We start from the raw sequence: 10,515 nt of genomic DNA on the forward strand, positions 1-10,515 counted from the left end.
CATAATGCAGATTGTTAATAGATCTTCCACCAATCCTGATGCCACACTTCTCCTCATAGAGCCCAGCCTCTTGGATAATCTGCTCTGCATACAGGCTGATATCAAATTAGTGAGGGCAGAATTGTTGTGTATTTACTCCTTGCTGAATCATCATATTTAACACAGTGCCTGACACTGTCCATGTATTCAGTGAATTAATACTGTGTGTAGAAATCTGTCTGTAATCACTACTTGGTCATTTATCTTAAATCTTACGTGAACTTTTCCTTTTTGATAATGAGAACGTATTATACCTGAGCTTTCACTCTTTATTTTTTTCTCCAAGAATATTTCTCTAAAAAAAAAAAATCATGTGTTTCCCCAACTGATATCTCATGTTTTAGTATCATTGGACTGACTTGGGTAATTTACCAAGTATTCAAGAAATCTGTATAGTCAGAAATATTGGATAAATTGACTGGCTAAATCAGATTCTATTTTCACTATGGAAACTGGGATTAGAAAATCCTCAAGCCATATAGGTTAAGAATGGGGCTTCTGTTTCCTCCCTGAAAAAAAAAACAAACACAAAAAAGTACTGCAAGCAAGAAAAGATTCATATTGTTCATATTGTATGGGTATAAAATAATTGGGGGAGTCACTGAGAAAATGAATATAAAACTGTGAATACAATATTAATTATTGCTAATTGGAAGTGGCCAATGTATGTGAGAGACCTTGAAGCTCAAATGTTAGTGTCATGACAATTTTCTACCTCAGAGAACAAAAGTAAAGAGTAAATTGCCAACCCTGAGGAAGGCACTAAAATAAAAGAGAAAAAAAGAGACCATCTAATCACAAGGGAACATGGGAAAGAAGACCTTGATTAAAGACGAGGGAAGAACTATTGCTGATTAGACAGGACAAAGCTCCTCTCTATTTCAACACAGTTTTCTGCTCAGGGCAGGAATTTGCAGAGCAATATTCAGCCAGGAAGAAAGGAATTTGGTCTTAAACTTTCTGTTCCTACTATTGTCTGCAGCTCGCTCTGAAGAAACTTGTGGAAAAAACAGCTGTGTGTCCCCAGTACAGCTAATCCTTCTAGAAAAAAAAAGAAAAGAAAGACAGAAAGGGAAGGTTACATAACATAAATGTGTTTGGTTTTATCCCATCCTCCTCTGTAATTTAAAACATCCCACAGAATGCCAAGTTCGGGTGGAGAGTGAATATTAATGAGTGAGTTCTGTGCTATACATCTCTGTCTCGGTGCAAAGGAAGAAGAATAAATCCCACTAGGCGCGCTGCAGAGAGGTCCATCTGATGCCCCAGGGAATGGTGGAGCCAGCGCAGACACAGAGGCACAAGGGGGCCGCTCCCTGGAGCATGAACAGTTCAGTCTTGGGCCTCCACAAAGCATCACTTTAATGCACTTCTAAAGCATCAGTGAAAGCCTCCCAAGGAGGTGAAGCAAGGCTTCGGGGTTATCCACACAGGGAGCTGTGGGAGGGGGATGAAGGGAAAAGGGCATACAAAGAGAGACACAGACCAGGACAGCCGTGTCCCTTCAGACTGCCCGGTGAGAAGCATCCTCTGCATTTGCCACAATCTCCTTAGATTCCAGGGATGATGAGCCTCGGAGTCCCAGACATTCTCTGGGTCAACTTGCTTACAAAATCATTGACCCATTTCAAGTATCGTAATTATAAACTAATGTAAGAGGCACTTGCCATGTATGTGATAGGAAAGGTGCTTGGTGCCTTTCGTGAATTATGTCTAACCTTCCAAGCAATCTTTGCCCAAAGGAGGTATTACAGTCTCAATTTACAGCAAACAGAAGGAGTCTCAGGAGACACAAGGAAAAGAAGTAGCAGACCTTGGACTTAGCCCTTTATTTAAACACAAAGCCCATATTTACTGTTGGGTAAGAGATATCCGCATTATCAGCATTATTGCCATTATTGTTTACAGTTAATGAATATTTATTATGTTTGATATGCATAAATGGGAGCTCTGGTGGCATAGTGGGTAACGAGTTGACTGCTGACCCAAAGACGGGTCTCTGTGGGAGAAAGACGGGAAATCTCCTTCTGTGCCATTTACAAACTTAAAGTCGGCTGAAGGGTCAGCAATGAGTCAGTTCCTACTTTACAGCAATGAGTTTGAAAGGACTTGTAAAGAGAATAGATTCACTTGAGTTGTGCTTTTGGAGAAGAGTGCTGAATATCCCATGGACTACCAAAAGAACAAACATATGTACGGGAGAGAATGCAGCCAGAATGTTCCTTGGAGGCCAGGAAGGTACGACTTTGTCTCACGTAGTTTGGACATGCTCTTAGGACAGGTTATTCATTGGAATGTGACGTTCTGCTTAGACAGGAGGAGGATCAGCAGAGGAGAGCGAACCCCTCAGTGAGATGCACTGATGCTGTGTCTATGGCCATGGACTCAAATGTGTCAAGACAACACTGGCGCAGGGTAGGTCAGAGGTCAGATCTATTGTTCATAGGGTCACTATGAATCATACTCAACTTGATGGCACTTAACAACACCAATCTCTTTATATAAAAAATTAAAAATTGTTGTTGTTGCTATTAGGTACTCTCAATGACTCTCACAGAGACTCAGGTACAAAAGAACAAAAGATCCTGAGTCCGTGTCATCTGTTTCATAAGCTCCTCTGTGCATAAGCCTATTTTTAGCATCACTGTGTCAATCCATCTTGCTGAAGACCTTCTACATTTTGCTGACCTTTTACTTTAACAAGTGTAATGTGTTTCTAAAGAGATCAGCTCCTCCTGATAACATACGCAAAGTATCTGAGGCAAATAATCTCCATTTTAACTTCTAAGGAACATTCTGACTTGACTTCTTTCAAAAGAGATTTATTTGTTCTTTTGACAATCCTTAGTATATTTGTTAGCCTTCACAACACCACAATTCAAAGATATAATTTATTTTTGTTTGCTTTACTTATACATTGTCTAAATTTCATCTATATATAAAGTGATTGAAAAAACATGGTTTAGGTCCATCACATGTTAGTTACTTCAGAGTAACACTCTTGCTTTTTAGGACTTCAAAGGGTTCTTTTGTAGTTTTACTCACTGCAAATATTCTCTTTGAATGCCTTTGCCTTGGTCTGTCTACAGGTTCCACATGAGCAAAATTAAATGTTCTGGGATTTCCATTCTTCTCAATGTTATCCATCATTTATTATGAGCCACATGGTTGACTGCCTTGGTATAGTTAACGAAACACAAGTAAATACCTTTCCAATATTCTCTGCTTTCAGCCAAGATCCATATGTCATCAACAATGATTCCACTTGTTCCATGGACTCTTTTAAAACCTGCTTGAATTTCTGACAGTTCCCTGTCAATGTACTTCTCCAATCATGCTTTAAAAATCATCTTATGTCAGTTTACCATATGACGGTAACTTATGTGATGCCTGAAGCTATTTCACAAATATTCCAAACACCAGCAGGGTCACTCATTGTGAACAGGTTTCAGCAAAGCGTACAACAAAAATGAATGGGGAAGCTGGACTGGTTGGGTATTTCTGAAAGAAGGGGTCTTTCAAAACCCTATGAACAGCAATAAAACACTGATGAAGAGGAGTCCCTCAGGTAAAGCCCTTATTCTATGAAGGACATTCATTTGCTGATGTGGCAAGACTCAAAATGAGAAGAAATAGCTCCAAATATTATTATAATTATTAAAATACAAAATAAACATAGTATGAATCTAGGGAAATTGGAAAAAGAATAAATGAAAGGCACAAAAATCAACATCCTAGCCATTTGTGAACTTAAATGGACTGGTATTAGCCATTTGAAATCAGACAACTATACAATATATTGTGATAGGGATAACAAATTGAAAAATATTGGTGTCACACTGATCATGGAAAAGACAATTTCAAGATCCATCCTGAAGTACAATGGTGACAGTGATATTATAACAACCATACTCATACAAAGAAAATATGCTAGTACAACTGTTACTCAAATATACACTGAAGCTAAAGACCAAGATTGACAGTAACTTCCGCAATCTAAAATTGACCTAGCATGCAATAAGGATGTATTAATTATTATTGGTAATTAAAATGCAAAAACTGGAAACAACAGGTCTGTGTTTGGAAAATAGGTCGTCATTGACAAAAGTCAGGCTAGATATTGTATAATAGTCTTTTCTACAATGATTTATTAATTGTAAATACCTTTTTGAAAAATTGTAACTAATGGATATATACAAGTACCTTGCCTGACATAATACATAGGAGTCATATAGACTACACCTGTACAGAGACAGCATTATTGTTGTTGTTAAGTGTCACCGAGTTGAGTATGACCCTTAACAACACTACGAACAGTATCTGAACCCTGTCCTATCCTGTGCCATCCTCACACTTCCTGACAGATTAGAGCCCCCTGCTGCAGTCACCATGTCAGTCCACCTGAGTTGAGAGTCTTCCTCTCCTTCACTGACCCTCCACCCTTCCCAGCATCATGTCCCTCTCCAAGGAATAACTTCTCCCAGCAACAGGCCTGAAGTATGTGAGGTGAAGCCTCATTATCTTTGCTTCCAAAGAGCACTCTGGCTGCACACTCTCCAAGACTTATTTTTTGTTCTTTTGGCAGTCCATGAGATACTTAGTGGAGCTCCAACACCACAGCTCAAAGACATCAATTCTTCTGTCATCCTTATTTATTGTAGTGTTCCCAGATGCATAGCAAATGATTGGCAAGACCATGGCCTGAGTCAGATGCACCTCTGTCCTCAAACTGACACCATTACTCCTCAATAATTTGGAAGGCTCCCAAACTGTAGACTTTACAAGTGCAATATGTCTCCTCATTTCCTAACTGCTGGGATTAAGGTTTTTAATTGTGGATCCAAGTAAGATGAAGTTGACAGTTTCAATCTTTTCTCCATCTATCGTGATGTCGCCTATTGATTCAGTGCTAAGGATCTTTGTTTTCTTGATGTTGAGATGCAATCCATATTGAAGGCTGTTTTCTTTGATCATTTGCCACAAGCGCTTCAAGTCCTCCTCACTTTCAGCAAGCAAGGTTGTGTCATCTGCATAATGTAGGTTATAGATGAGTCTCCTTCTGATCCTGATGCCACATTCCTCTTCATAGAGCCCAACTTTAGAGTAATTTGCTCAGCATATATATTGAGTAGATATAGAGACAGCATACAATTCTGATGAACTCTCTTCTTAATTTTAAACCATATAGTATTTCCTTGCTCTGTTTACACAACCGCCTCCTGGTCTAGGGATAGGTTTCACATGAACATGATTAATTGCTCTGGGATTCCCATTCTTCTCAATATTAGCCTTAACTTTTTATGATTCACGCAGTCAAATGCCTTTTCACACTCAATAAAGAATAAATAGGCATTCTTCTTTACATTCAGCCAGAATCCATCTGACATCAGTGAGGATATCCGTGGTGTCACAGCCTCTTCTAAATCCTGCTCGAATTTCTAGCAGTTCCCTGTCTATGTACTGTTCTAGCCGTTTTTGAATGATCTTCAACAGTATTTTGCTTGCATGTGATATTGATATTGTTCAATAGTTTTCACATTGTATTGGATCATCTTTCCTGGGAAGGAGAACAAATATGGACCTCTTCCAATCTGTTGGCCAGACAGCTGTCCTCCAAATATTTTGCCATGGATTGGCATCCAGGGCTGAAACAAGCCAATTGGTATCTCATCAATTCCTGGGGTGTTACTTTTTTGCAAATGCCTTCTATGCAGCTTCTACTTCCTCCTTCATTGTCATCGGCATTATGACATATTTCAGTGTGAGTCAGTTCGTTTTTGGTTTAGTGATTCTGTGTATTCCGTCCATCTTCTTTTGATGCTTTCTGGGTCATTCAATATATTGCCCATAGCATCTTTTAATATTGTTACTCAAAGCTTTAATTTGTTTTTTCAGTTCTCTCTGCTTGAAAAATGCAGAGTGAGTTCTTCTTCCCTTTTTATTTTCCAATTCTAGCTCTCTGCTCATTCCATTATAGTATTTTGCTTTTTCTTCTCGAGCTTCCTTTTTAAATCTACTGTTCAGCTCCCTTACTTTGGCTTCCCCCACCCCCTTGTTTTGGCTTCTTGACAATCTAGTGCAATCTCTAGCGTCTCTTCCAACATCCATTTGGTTTTTCTCTTTCTCTTCTCTCTTTGTAACCACCTTTCACTTTCTTCATGAATGACATCCTTGACATCATCTCACAACTCATCTGGTCTTCGGTCATTTGTGTTTAGCACTTCAAACCTATTCTTAAGATGATTTTGAAATTCTGATGGCGTAGATTCAAGGTTGTATTTTGGTTTTTATAGATTTATTTTCATTCTCTTCAGCCACAATGTGTATTTTCACATGATTAATTGGTCTGACTGACACTTCACTGCAGCCTAGGTTTTGATTGTCAATAGTGAACAAATTATAGAATAGCTTAGTATCAGCATTAAAAACAAGGCCAGAGGCTGACTGTCGAGTAGGCTCTCAATTTCCTACATGCAAGTTGAAATTGAAGCTAAAAAGAATGAAGTTACTGAGAGCCAAAGTAAGACTTGTGTTTATCTCCTCTGAATTTATACATGGGAATGATTGGAGGAAACACAATATGAATGGGGAATAGTGGGAAACAAATGTATACTAACTTTGTGAGCAAACCAATATAAAATAAAAAGAACAACACAAAACTACCTCAAATATTTTTTTGATTCTTTGAAAACTAATGAGGAAAGACCTGACATGTTGTATGATGACGTTAAAAAAAGAAAAAAAAAATTCACGAAGAAAGCAAATGGTCATTACAAAGACGGAAAAGAAGAAGAAAATGGACCAAAATGGGTGTCAGAAGAGACTCTGAAATCTGCTTTTCAATATAGGGAAGCCAAAATGAAGAGACGAAATATGAAGATGAGAGGCTGGAACAAATTTCAAAGGGCAGCTTGAAAAGACAAAATAATGTATTATTAGAAAATGTGCAAAGGGCTGGAGTTGGAAAACCGAAAGGGGAAATCATGCTTGGACTTTACCAAGCTGAAGGAACTCCAGCTGCAATATTGAAAGATTCCATGGGCAAAATTATACCATTTATTACCCACCCCACCCCCCAAAATGGCTCTATTTTTAAATTCTATTTTCTCAGGTCATGTTACAGAATTTCCTATTTGAACTTTAGTCTGTATGCAGATAACCGGATACTGAAAAGCTTTGCCCGTCCTCACTCGTGAGCTCGTGGTGCTGAAGTTGGTGACACTCAGAAGTGTGGGTGATTCGGTTCCTCCGTGATCATCAGCCTGAAAGCCAGATTCACAGGATTCCTGACTTTTGTAACAAAGTGTGGAATGTCTCCCAGGAGAATCTCCCTACACTTGCCAGACGGTGGGCAATTCTTCCATTCTGAGCGGGAGCAGTAGGCCCCCGAGAGGCTCGTGCCTTGACTTTGCTTACTCCCCATGTACCGGCAACCACAGCTCTTGTCGCGAATTCTCTGTAGAGCCGTGAGCTGGCTTCCTTCCCTCTGTCCTGATTGTTAGCTCTTCTGTGGTGGCCCGAGAACAGACTGCCTCAGCATTTAGATTTGAAGGTGCACATTAGAGCCCCACATGCCCTGGCCGAGGAACACATCGCTCTGTGGATTTTGTACTTCATGCTCATCCAGCTTGTGCCCACAATGAGGGCAACACAGGGCTCCTTGGATGTCCTAGGCAGGGGGTGGTGACATATAAAACCCTAGGGCAAAACGTGACATGGTTTGAAGTCCAAACCCCTGGCCAATGTGTTTTCAGTAACTTTCCTCCAAAAGGCTGGTTTGAGATAAAAATGGTATCCCACTTGAGAAACCCTTGTGTTGGTCTGGTGAGGGCAAGAGTCCAGACATTCCAGAAGTCTGTGGAAGAAAAACTAGATTTTCAGTTGCTTGAGGCTTGGGTTTAAATTCTCATTTCAAAAGAATTCAAGATGAAAGGACCCCACTAGCTAATTTTAGAGTAAGTTATTTCATCTCCTGATTGACTCAAACAGGCAAGTGGAAAAGGGAATAGAGGGAAGGAATGAAATTTCTTCTCTAAAACCCATATTCGTGCTTTAGTCTTCGATACTTAGAGTAAAATTTCTTCTCCGTGGTAACACATAAAATTCTTCCAGATGAGTCGCTTCTAATCCATTAACTGTGGCATGATATAAAAGTCTCCTTCACATCTCTGGTCCTCAATTTCCTTATTCCTGACACTTGAAGATGGAATAGAAAAAGAAGTTCAAAAATCATCTATTCTCCAGTCTGTAGAAAACAGGGCATTGACTAAGGGAGAAGATATGCTTAAAGCCCCACCCAGTTAGAATCGGGCATGGACTAGAACTGTGGTGCCCAGGTCACGCTTGTTATTTTCGGTTTATTTATTTTCCCCCCTTTATAGCAAACAGCTTCACTGAATATACAAAATTTGTAGAGCATTATTAGTTGATTCACACCATGAAAGGTGAAAAATCACAGTTCCGAGAAACTTTGCAGATGGAAAGAATTTGCCACAAACCTTCTCAGCATTTGGACAGGCTGTTCAAAAAGCTCATTATTGTAGAATGAATAAGAGGATCCAAAGGGGTGGGGTGGGGTGTGTGTGTGTGTGTGTGTGTGTGTGTGTGTGTGCGCGCGCGCGCATGCGCTTAATTATAGGGTCGCACAATTGGATGAGTGGAGGGAGGGATGAGTAAAGGAAAGGAGAAAGGTCCAGTGTATTTAAACAAAACATAATAAAAGCAGCTCATTAACAAAATAGAACTTGCCCATACAGTTTTCTAGCCTGTAACTTTTAATGGAACAAATTACTACGTTGTTCTCCCGCACAGGGAGCTCTGTTGGTGAAGTTTGTAGGGAGGTGTGTTAATATTTTAGGGCATTATGATTATCATAAGAATTCAGAATGAGGGTTGCAAAGTGGAGTATACTTGGGATGGGGATTGTGTACAAATGAAGGAGTTTGTCTTTTGCTTTTCAAGGAGAGGAGCGAACTGGGGGTGGAGGTGGGGGTGGGATGGATGGGGAGAAAAGTGCAACAATGAATGAATGGAATTCTAAAATCTCTGTAGATGTTCATTGAAATTAATAATAATAAAAATTTTTTTTAAAAAGTGACTTGTTAGAATAAAGATGTACAATCTCCACCTGTGCTGTTTACAGTCTCTGAAAACTCTTTGGAGGGTCAGCTGGGAATTGCCTTTGATTCATTGACAATGACTTTGAGTTCTCCTGCAAAGCTGCTGAATGAGTTCAAACTCAGAAGCTTTCAGTTAACAGTTGAGCACATCGCTTTTCTAACACAGGGATCTTTGTTGATTTGTATTCTTACAGTGCTTTGTGTCTTGTTTTAAGCTGCTCTCTCTGCCTGGAAGGCTTCCCTCCAGACTCTTACAAGCACCAGTATCAACGGGCAGTAATTTACAGACTGCTTCTTCTGGAAAACCTTCACAAAAATTGAACAAGGTAAATGCCCTCTGAGCCCCCCTGCACCCCTATGCTTGTCCTGGACAGAGCTTCTGACACTGGAATGCTTTTATCTGTTTAGTTTCCTTTATTCTCTGTTAAGATTTTGTTCCCACATCTTACCACACTTATTGGTGTAAAGATGGGTCATTGTTTGATATTCAGTGAATAAGTGAACAACAGCTAACATTTTGGAAATTCTTAATGTATGTTGAGGGAGCTCTGATGGCATAGTTGTAGGAACTTGTGCTGCAATCCCAAAGGCACACGGTTCGAATCCACCAGCTGCTCCATGGGTTAAGGATGGGCAATCTCCTTCCTTGCGATGGACTGCCTCTGAAAATCCTCTGGAGGGTCAGTGATGACCCAGTTCCAACTGGATGGCTCACAACCACAGCCCATGACAAAACCAGAATACCAGTCTAATTGCTGTTGAATGGATTCTGACCCACGGCAGCCATGTTGCTGGTGCTGTTAGGTGTAATCGAGTCATGCACAACACACAGTGACCCTACGAACCACAAACCTGAACCCTCTCCTGTGCCGTCCCATTCTCATCATCTCTGACACACTTAAATCTATCATTGCAGTCAGTCACTGTGTCGAGCCATCTCGCTTCAAAATAGAACTGGGTTCTATAGGATTATCAGTGAATGTGACCTTTTAGACTTTCACCAGGTCTTTCTCCCAAGGCCATTGCTGAATTTGAACCGCCCATCATTCGTTTAGTATCCAAGTGTTAAAAAAAAAACAACCAAAAAAACTGTGCTGCATTGAGAATCTTACTATATGAACAACACTGTGTGAAAGCCTTAAGGCTATTATCACTAATTCTTTTGACTATCATTGAAGGAAATGCCATAATTATTTCTACTTAATAGAGTAGAAGTCTTAAAGTGTTGTTGTTGTTGTTATGTGCCATCGAGTCGTTTCCGACTCATAGCAACCCTATGCACAACAGCTCTAAACCCTGCTCTATCCTGCGCCAACCGCATCGCCTCTGACACACCCATCCCGATCACCCCAGTCAC

The sequence above is a fragment of the Elephantulus edwardii genome, unplaced genomic scaffold (assembly GCF_000299155.1).
Source record: "Elephantulus edwardii isolate Elephantulus edwardi_28Jun2011 unplaced genomic scaffold, EleEdw1.0 scaffold00003, whole genome shotgun sequence".
Taxonomy (NCBI): Eukaryota; Metazoa; Chordata; class Mammalia; order Macroscelidea; family Macroscelididae; genus Elephantulus; species Elephantulus edwardii.